Source organism: Arachis hypogaea, chromosome 20 (genome assembly GCF_003086295.3).
Source record: "Arachis hypogaea cultivar Tifrunner chromosome 20, arahy.Tifrunner.gnm2.J5K5, whole genome shotgun sequence".
Classification (NCBI taxonomy): Eukaryota; Viridiplantae; Streptophyta; class Magnoliopsida; order Fabales; family Fabaceae; genus Arachis; species Arachis hypogaea.
The window spans coordinates 40,790,600-40,800,231 of NC_092055.1; the positions used below are offsets into that span (position 1 = coordinate 40,790,600).

The 9,632-nt window shown below is 39.1% G+C and overlaps 1 non-coding gene across 1 annotated transcript; it reads right to left on the bottom strand.

Annotated features, from left to right (window-relative positions):
* Positions 1–945: 945 nt before the first annotated feature.
* Positions 946–1,053, bottom strand: LOC112787501 (small nucleolar RNA R71). Its single transcript, XR_003194912.1, has one exon. It is a non-coding gene; the product is annotated as a small nucleolar RNA R71 (small nucleolar RNA).
* Between the last annotated feature and the right edge of the window lie 8,579 nt (positions 1,054–9,632).

Sequence of the window (9,632 nt, forward strand, 5' to 3'; positions counted from 1 at the left end):
AATATCTACTTATCTTATCTTTTTCAAAAAAACATCTTCTCAAAATATCTTTTCTAACTTCCTAACTTCTTATCTTTTCAAAATTTGTTTCAACTAACTAACTAACTTTTTGTTTGTTCCTTAACTTTTTCAAAACTACCTAACTAATTCTCTCTCTCTCATTTTTCGAAAATATCTTCCCCCTTTTTCAAAATTTCTTTTTAATTTATTAATTATTTTAATTTTTAAATCTTAATTTTCGAAAATTACTAACATTTTTCAAAAACTATTTTCAAAAATCACTAACTCTTTTTCAAAAATTATTTTTGAAAATTCTCTTCTCTCTCATCTCCTTCTATTTTTTTTATTTATTCATCTACTAACATCTCTCCCTCATTCAAAAAAAAAAAAAATCTCTATTATTATTATTTTTCTGTGCCTTCTTCTTTGTCATATGAGCAGGAGCAAGGACAAGAATATTCTTGTTGAAGCAGATCCAGAACCTGAAAGGACTCTGAATTACAACTAACCAGTAAGCACCTGTTAGGAATTTTCAAACAAGAAGAGGAGATGGCAGCCGAAAATAATAATAATGTAAGGAAAATGCTTGGTGACTTCACTACACCTAATTCCAATTTACATGGAAGAAGCATCTCCATTCCTGCCATTGGAGCAAACAACTTTGAGCTGAAACCTCAATTAGTTTCTCTGATGCAGCAGAACTGCAAGTTTCATGGACTTCCATCTGAAGATCCCTTTTAGTTCTTAACTGAATTCTTGTAGATATGTGATACTATTAAGACTAATGGAGTAGATCCTGAAGTCTACAGGCTCATGCTTTTCCCTTTTGCTGTAAGAGACAGAGCTAGATTATGGTTGGATTCTCAACCCAAAGACAGCCTGAACTCTTGGGATAAGCTAGTCACGGCTTTCTTAGCCAAGTACTTTCCTCCTCAAAAGCTGAGCAAGCTTAGAGCTGATGTTCAAACCTTCAGACAGAAAGAAGGTGAATCCCTCTATGAAGCTTGGGAAAGATACAAACAGTTGATCAAAAAGTGTCCTTCTGACATGCTTTCAGAATGGACCATCCTGGATATATTCTATGATGGTTTATCTGAGCTATCAAAGATGTCACTGGACACTTCTGCAGGTGGATCCATTCACCTAAAGAAAATGCCTGCAGAAGCTCAAGAACTCATTGACATGGTTGCTAATAACCAGTTCATGTACACTTCTGAAAGGAATCCTGTGAGTAATGGGACGCCTATGAAGAAGGGAGTTCTTGAAGTTGATACTCTGAATGCCATATTGGCTCAGAATAAAATATTGACTCAGCAAGTCAATATGATCTCTCAGAGTCTGCATGGAATGCAAGCTGCATCCAACAGTACTCAAGAGGCATCTTCTGAAGAAGAAGCTTATGATCCTGAGAACCCTGCAATAGCAGAGGTAAATTACTTAGGTGAACCTTATGGAAACACCTATAACTCAACATGGAGAAATCATCCAAATTTCTCATGGAAGGATCAAAAGCCCCAACAAGGCTTTAATAATGGTGGAAGAAACAGGTTTAACAATAATAAACCTTTTCTATCATCCACTCAGCAACAGACAGAGAACACTGAACAAAATGCTTCTAATTTAGCAAATCTAGTCTCTGATCTATCCAAGGCCACTGTGAGTTTCATGAATGAAACAAGGTCTTCCATTAGAAATCTGGAAGCACAAGTGGGCCAGCTGAGTAAAAGGATCACTGAAATCCCTCCTAGTACTCTCCCAAGCAATACAGAAGAGAATCCAAAAGGAGAGTGCAAGGCCATTGACATAAGCGCCATGGCCAAACCTGTAAGGGAAGGAGAGGACGTGAATTCCAAGGAGGAAGACCTCCTGGGACGTCTAGTGATCAATAAGGAGCTTCCCTCTGAGGAACCAAAGGACTCTGAGGCTCATCTAGAGACCATAGAGATTCCATTGAACCTCCTTATGCCCTTCATGAGCTCTAATGAGTATTCCTCTTCTGAAGAGAATGAGGATGTTACTGAAGAGCAAACTGCCAAGTTTCTTGGTGCAATCATGAAGCTGAATGCCAAATTATTTGGCATTGATGCTTGGGAAGTTGAACCTCCCTTGTTCATCAATGAACTAAGTGATCTGGATCAACTGACATTGCCTCAGAAGAGACAGGATCCTGGAAAGTTCATAATACCCTGTACCATAGGCACCATGATCTTTAAGGCTCTGTGTGATATTGGTTCAGGAATAAACCTCATGCCCCTCTCTGTAATAGAGAAACTGGGAATCTATGGGGTGCAAGCTGCTAAAATCTCACTAGAGATGGCAGACAGCTCAAGAAAACAGGCTTATGGACAAGTAGAGGATGTATTAGTAAAGGTTGAGGGCCTTTACATCCCTGCTGATTTCATAGTCCTGGATACTGGAAAGGAAGAGGATGAATCCATCATCCTAGGAAGACCTTTCCTGGCCACAGCAAGAGCTGTGATTGATGTTGACAGAGGTGAAATAGTCCTTCAATGGAATGAGAACTCCCTTGTGTTTAAAACTCAAGGATCTCCCTCTGCAACCATGGAGAGGAAGCAGAAAAAGCTTCTCTCAAAGCAGAGTCAACCAGAGCCCCCACAGTCAAACTCTAAGTTTGGTGTTGGGAGGCCGCAACCAAACTCTAAGTTTGGTGTTGAACTCCCATATCCAAACTCTAAGTTTGGTGTTGGAGAGTCTCAACAAAGCTCTGCACATCTGTGAGGCTCCATGAGAGCTCACTGTCAAGCTATTGACATTAAAGAAGCGCTTGTTGGGAGGCAACCCAATGTTTATCTAATTCTTATTTTTATTGTTTTTCATGTTTTCTTAGGTTCATGATCATGTGGAGTCACAAAATAAATATAAAAATTGAAAACGGAATCAAAAACAGCAGAAGAAAAATCACACCTTGGAGGAGCATCTGTCTGGCGTTCAAACGCCAGAACAGAGCATAGTTCTGGCGCTGAACGCCCAGAATGGGAGCATCCTGGCGCTGAACGCCCAGAACAAGCATGGTTCTGGCGTTCAACGCCAGAAATGGCAGCAAAGGGGCGTTGAACGCCCAAAATGGGCACCAACCTGGCGCTGAATGCCCAGAGTTGTGTGCAAGGGCATTTTACATGCCTAAATTGGTGCAGGGATGTAAATGCCTTGACACCTCAGGATCTGTGGACCCCACAGGATCATCTCAGGATCTGTGGACCCCACAGGATCCCCACCTACCTCATCATCCCTTCTTTTTTTTTCCATTTACCACTCACATCCATACACCTACTACCTTCAAAAATTCAACATCTCTCTCCCACCCAATCCCACCCATATGGCCGAATACACACTCCCATCCATCTCCTCCATATCTTCTTCTTATTCTTCTATTCTTTCTTCTTTTGCTCGAGGGCGAGCAACATTCTAAGTTTGGTGTGGTAAAAGCATAGCTTTTTTGTTTTTTCCATAACCATTGATGGCACCTAAGGCCAGAGAAACCTCTAGAAAGAGGAAAGGGAAGACAAAAGCTTCCATCAAGGGTCTATAGCTCAGTGGTAGAACATTTGACTGCAAATCAAGAGATCCCTGAGATACCTCAAGGGATACATTTTCTTCCACACAATTATTGGAAGCAACTAAGGGTGGAACATCAAGAGCACTCCATCATCCTTCATGAAATCAGAGAAGATCTAAAAGCAATGAAGGAGGAACAGCCAAGGCAAGGAAGAGACATAGAAGAGCTCAAGGACATCACTAAGGTGGACTCATTCCTTGTTCTTACTTTCTCTGTTTTTCATTTTCTATGTTATGTGCTTATCTATGTTTGTGTCTTCATTACATGATCATTAGTAGTTAGTAACTCTGTCTTAAAGTTATGAATGTCCTATGAATCCATCACCTCTCTTAAAATAAAAACTGTTTTAATTCAAAAGAATAAGAAGTACATGAGTTCTGAATTTATCCTTGAACTTAGTTCAATTATATTGATGTGGTGATAATGCTTCTTGTTTTTTTTGAATGTATGCTTGAACAGTGCATATGTCTTTTGAAGTTGTTGTTTAAGAATGTTAAATATGTTGGCTCTTGAAAGAATGATGACTAGGAGACATGTTATTTGATAATCTGAAAAATCATAAAAATGATTCTTGAAGCAAGAAAAAGCAGCAAAGAACAAAGCTTGCAAAAAAATAAATAAATAAATAAATAAATAAATAAATAAATAAATAAATAGGCGAAAAAAAATAGAAAGAAAAAGAAAAAGCAAGCAGAAAAAGCCAAAAGCTCTTAAAACCAAGAGGCAAGAGCAAAAAGCCAATAACCCTTAAAACCAAAAGGCAAGGGCAAATAAAAAGGATCCCAAGGCTTTGAGCATCAGTGGATAGGAGGGCCTAAAGGAATAAAATCCTGGTCTAAGCGGCTAAACCAAGCTGTCCCTAACCATGTGCTTGTGGCGTGTAGGTGTCAAGTGAAAACTTGAGACTGAGCGGTTAAAGTCAAGGTCCAAAGCAAAAAAAAAGAGTGTGCTTAAGAACCCTGGACACCTCTAATTGGGGACTTTAGCAAAGCTGATTCACAATCTAAAAAGGTTCACCCAATTATGTGTCTGTGGCATTTATGTATCCGGTGGTAATACTGGAAAACAAAATGCTTAGGGCCACGGCCAAGACTCATAAAGAAGTTGTGTTCAAGAATCATCATACTGAACTAAGAGAGTCAATAACACTATTCGAAATCTGAAGTTCCTATAGATGCCAATCATTCTGAACCTCAATGGATAAAGTGAGATGCCAAAACTATTCAAGAGGCAAAAAGCTATAAGTCCCGCTCATATGATTGAAGCTCTGTTTCATTGATAGTTTGGAATTTATAGTATATTCTATTCTTTTTATCCTATTTTGATTTTCAGTTGCTTGGGGACAAGCAACAATTTAAGTTTGGTGTTGTGATGAGCGGATAATTTATACGCTTTTTGACATTGTTTTTAGTATGTTTTTAGTAGGATCTAGTTACTTTTAGGGATATTTTTAATAGATTTTATGTTAAATTCACATTTCTGGACTTTACTATGAGTTTGTGTGTTTTTCTGTGATTTCAGGTATTTTCTGACTGAAATTGAGGGACTTGAGCAAAAATCAGATTCAGAGGTTGAAAAAGGACTGCTGATGCTGTTGGATTCTGACCTCCCTGCACTCAAAGTGGATTTTCTGGAGCTACAGAACTCTAAATGGCGCGCTTCCAATTGTGTTGGAAAGTAGACATCCCGGGCTTTCCAGCAATATATAATAGTCCATACTTTGGTCAAGAATTGACGTCGTAAACTGGCGTTCAACGCCAGCTTTCTACCCAAATCTGGCGTCCAGCGCCAGAAAAGGATCCAAAACCAGAGTTGAACGCCCAAACTGGCACAAAAACTGGCATTCAACTCCACAAATGGCCTCTGCACGTGCAACACTTAAGCTCAGCCCAAACACACACCAAGTGGGCCCCGGAAGTGGATTTATACATCAAATACTTACTCATGTAAACCCTAGTAGCTAGTTTATTATAAATAGGACCTCTTACTATTGTATTAGGCATCCTGGATTGTATTTTGATCCTGTGATCACGTTTTGGGGGCTGGCCATCTCGGCCATGCCTGAACCTTCACTTATGCATTTTCATACGGTAGAGTTTCTACACTCCATAGACTAAGGTGTGGAGCTCTGCTGTTCCTCAAAGATTAATGCAAAGTACTTCTGTTTTCTATTCAATTCATCTTATTTCGCTTCTAAGATATCCATTCGCACCCAAGAACGTGATGAAGGTGATGATTATGTGTGACGCTCATCATCCTTCTCCCTTATGAACGCGTGCCTGACAAACACTTCTGTTCTACATGAAATAAGCTAGAATGAATATCTCTTAGATCTCCTAACCAGAATCTTCGTGGCGTAAGCTAGAATGATGGCGGCATTCAAGAGAATCCGGAAAGTCTAAACCTTGTCTGTGGTATTCCGAGTAGGATTCAATGATTGAATGACTGTGACGAGCTCCTAACTCGCGATTGCAGGGCGTTAGTGACAGACGCAAAAGGATAGTAAATCCTATTCCAACATGATCGAGAACCGACAGATGAATAGCCGTGCCGTGACAGGGTGCGTGAGCATATTATTCACTGAGAGGATAAGATGAAGCCATTGACAAGGGTGATGCCTCCAGACGATTAGCCGTGCCGTGACAGGGCATTGGATTATTTTCCCGAGAGATGACCGAAAGTAGCCATTGACAGTGGTGATGTATCACATAAAGCCAGCCATGGAAAGGAGTAAGACTGACTGGATAAAGATAGCAGGAAAGCAGAGGTTCAGAGGAACGAAAGCATCTCCATTCACTTATCTGAAATTCCTATCAATGAATTACATAAGTGTCTCTATTCCTATTTTATTAATTAATATTCGAAAACACCATTATCACTTTATATCTGCCTGACTGAGATTTACAAGGTGACCATAGCTTGCTTCATACCAACAATCTCCGTGGGATTCGACCCTTACTCACGTAAGGTATTACTTGGACGACCCAGTGCACTTGCTGGTTAGTTGTACCAAAGTTGTGACAATTATGAATTAAGATCAGAGCACCAAGCTCTGGAGCCATTACCAGGATTTGTTCGAGCCTGGAGATCACAATTTCGTGTACCAAAAAGCTTCCCTCAATACAGAGTCAAACAGAGCCTCCACACTCAACTTCTAAGTTTGGTGTTGGGAGGCCACCATTAAGCTCTGAGTCTCAGTGAAGCTCTCTAAGAGCTTGACAGGCTCCCAAGGGTGTATTGGTAAAGATTTTCTCCAATAAAACCACGTTGCAAGTATAGCTCTACCAACAACAATCCTCGGGGGTCAAATTTAGAGAGGGATTTGGTTGTCACAAGTTCAACCCTAATAGAAATAACCGAAGTATTCAAACCTCGGGTCGTCTCACAAGGAATGGGCAAACATGTGCTTCAACATTTGGTTAGAAATCCGGGGTTGTGAGTTATGAGCATGAAAATAAATGGGAATCTTAACAAGCAAGTAATCTTAAATTGCAACAAACTAATTCAACTATATAAGCAAAACATGAGCAATTCCAATGAACAAGCAACATTCCACTTAATTCTATTATAAACCAAGCAAGTAACTGTAACTAAAGCAAATAATTTGGGAAATTTGGTTTTCAAATATGAATAATAAAAGCAACTCTTGGCTAGGCATGGGAATTGGGGTTACGATCCTTGTCTAACAACCGTATCTTGACAATTATGAGGAACCAAGCTCATTAAGTCTACCCTCAAAGTCTTAAGTACGTGATATCTACTCCTAGACTTGAAGTATATTAAATGGCTTTGATCACATCAACCCATAAGTCCCAACCTACCTACTAATTGGATTAGTAGTGGGTTGGCGTCAATGAGTATCAAATTGACCACCAAGGGCTCCCAAATCATCAAATCCATTAGACCTAATGACTCAAGTTTACCTAATTCCCTTGACCTAGGCCAAGAGTAAAGAAGACTACTCCATAATCAAAGTAAACAATTCATCGAACACTTGGTAAGCATTAACAAAAGACATGTTCAAAATAGCAATTAAATTGAAATCTACAAGTACCCACTAACAATTATCAACATACAATCATCCAAACAACAAGATTAAACATAGAAATCATCAATGTAACATCAATAAGTCAAGATTCACAACATTCATGAAATGCGTATAAAATGACAATTGACAAGAATTCATAAAACTATCACTAGATATAAGCAAAATTGTAGCAAGGAATTCAAATTGAACAATTAAAACTAGTAATTAACAAGATCCAATTTATAAATCAACAAGGGAAGATCAAATTAAAACTAGATCTAGAGAGGAACAAGGGTTTCTCTCTCTAGAATAACCAAAGAACCAAAAACTAGCTAAAATTATGTCTTAGTGTAAAAATGATTGATCACCCCTTTTACCTAGCATCCTTGGGTCTTTTCCATGCAGAAACAGCTTGAAATTGGGCCTGATGAGCCTCAGAAATCGCCAGGCACGATTTTCTTTAATGAGGTCACGTGCAGCTTCCCACGCGTGTGCGCCATGCGTGCGTGCGCGCCGATTGCTTTTGCGATCCACGCGTGCGCGTCTAGTGCGCGTGCGCGTCGATAGGAATCTTCTGATCCGCGCGGATGCATCCATTCTTGCGCGCCGCTTCCAGCCAATCCCATCCACGCGTCCGCGTGGAGTGCGCGGGCGCGCCGATGCTGCTTTTCCCAAGATTTCAATTCTTCATGTTTCTCTTTCTTTGTACATGCTTTCTCCCTCTCTTCTAAGTCATTCCTACCCTATAATTCCTAAAATTACTCAACAAATATATCACGGCATCGAATGGCAATAGAAGAGGATTAAAATATGGCAAATTTAAGGCAAAATAAGCATGTTTTCCATCATGGAGCAATATTGGAAAGTGAACACAAAACCATGCATTTCTTGCGAATAAGTGTGAGAAATATTGATAAAATCCCCCAAAATAAGCACAAGATAAACCACAAAATTGGAGTTTATCAAATCTCCCCACACTTAAACCAAGCATGTCCTCATGCTTAAAATAAAAAGACCAAAGATCATGATGGGAAAGGGTTTATGAAATGCAAACTACCTAAATGGATGCATGCAACTAATGTAAAATCATCTACCTACTTGGTCAAGAGTAAATCTATCCTCCAAGAATACATGTGAGCATATAGGGTGAAAATAGTATGTGATTCATGAATCCTACCAAATTGAACATCACCATGGAATGCATATGACTTGCTAAACGAACGCTTGTGAAAGCCGGGAACAAGCATTGAGCATCGAACCCTCACCGAAAGTGTATCCGCTCTATTCGCTCAAGTGTATAGGGTTCGTCACTCAATCTTCTCCTAATAATGCTTTCCAAGATTTGTCTTTCATCTAACAATCGACAATTACTTAATGCATGCTTACAAGTATCATGAGGTCTTATTCATGGGTTGTAACGGGGCTAGGGTGAAGGTAAGGATGTATATGGCCACGTGGGCTTAAAAGTTGAGTCCTTGATCAACCTAGGATCCACTAGACACATAGAACAACCTATACAACTACAATATATTACCTAGCCACCCTTGAGTTTTACTCTTTTTGCATACTCATGTATTCTTTTCAATTCACACCCATATGCATTGTTTTTGTTACTTTATCTTGGGGTATCTTTGTCACCTTTCATTGCTTTTTCTCTTTTATTATTATTATTATTTTTTTTTATTATTATCCCCTTTTTCTTGGGGTTTCTTTGTGAACAAAAGTTTCACTGCATACAGTTTTGTCATTCAACACATGAGTATGTTCTCAAATCCTAGAATTTTTCAATTACACTACAATTACACCCCTATATATCTACCGGAATTTCCAAGTATACCTTCCTATTTGAATGACACACATCCTAACTTATCTAAGCTAATCAAGAATTCAAATTTAGGGACATTCATGGTTTTTCACTTAGGATTGTTTATGTGCTCTATTTAAGAACAAAAGGGTTTATCATGGGCTCAAAATTGGTTAGCAACGGTAGATAAAAGGGTTAAGTCCATTTGGAAAAAATGACTATTG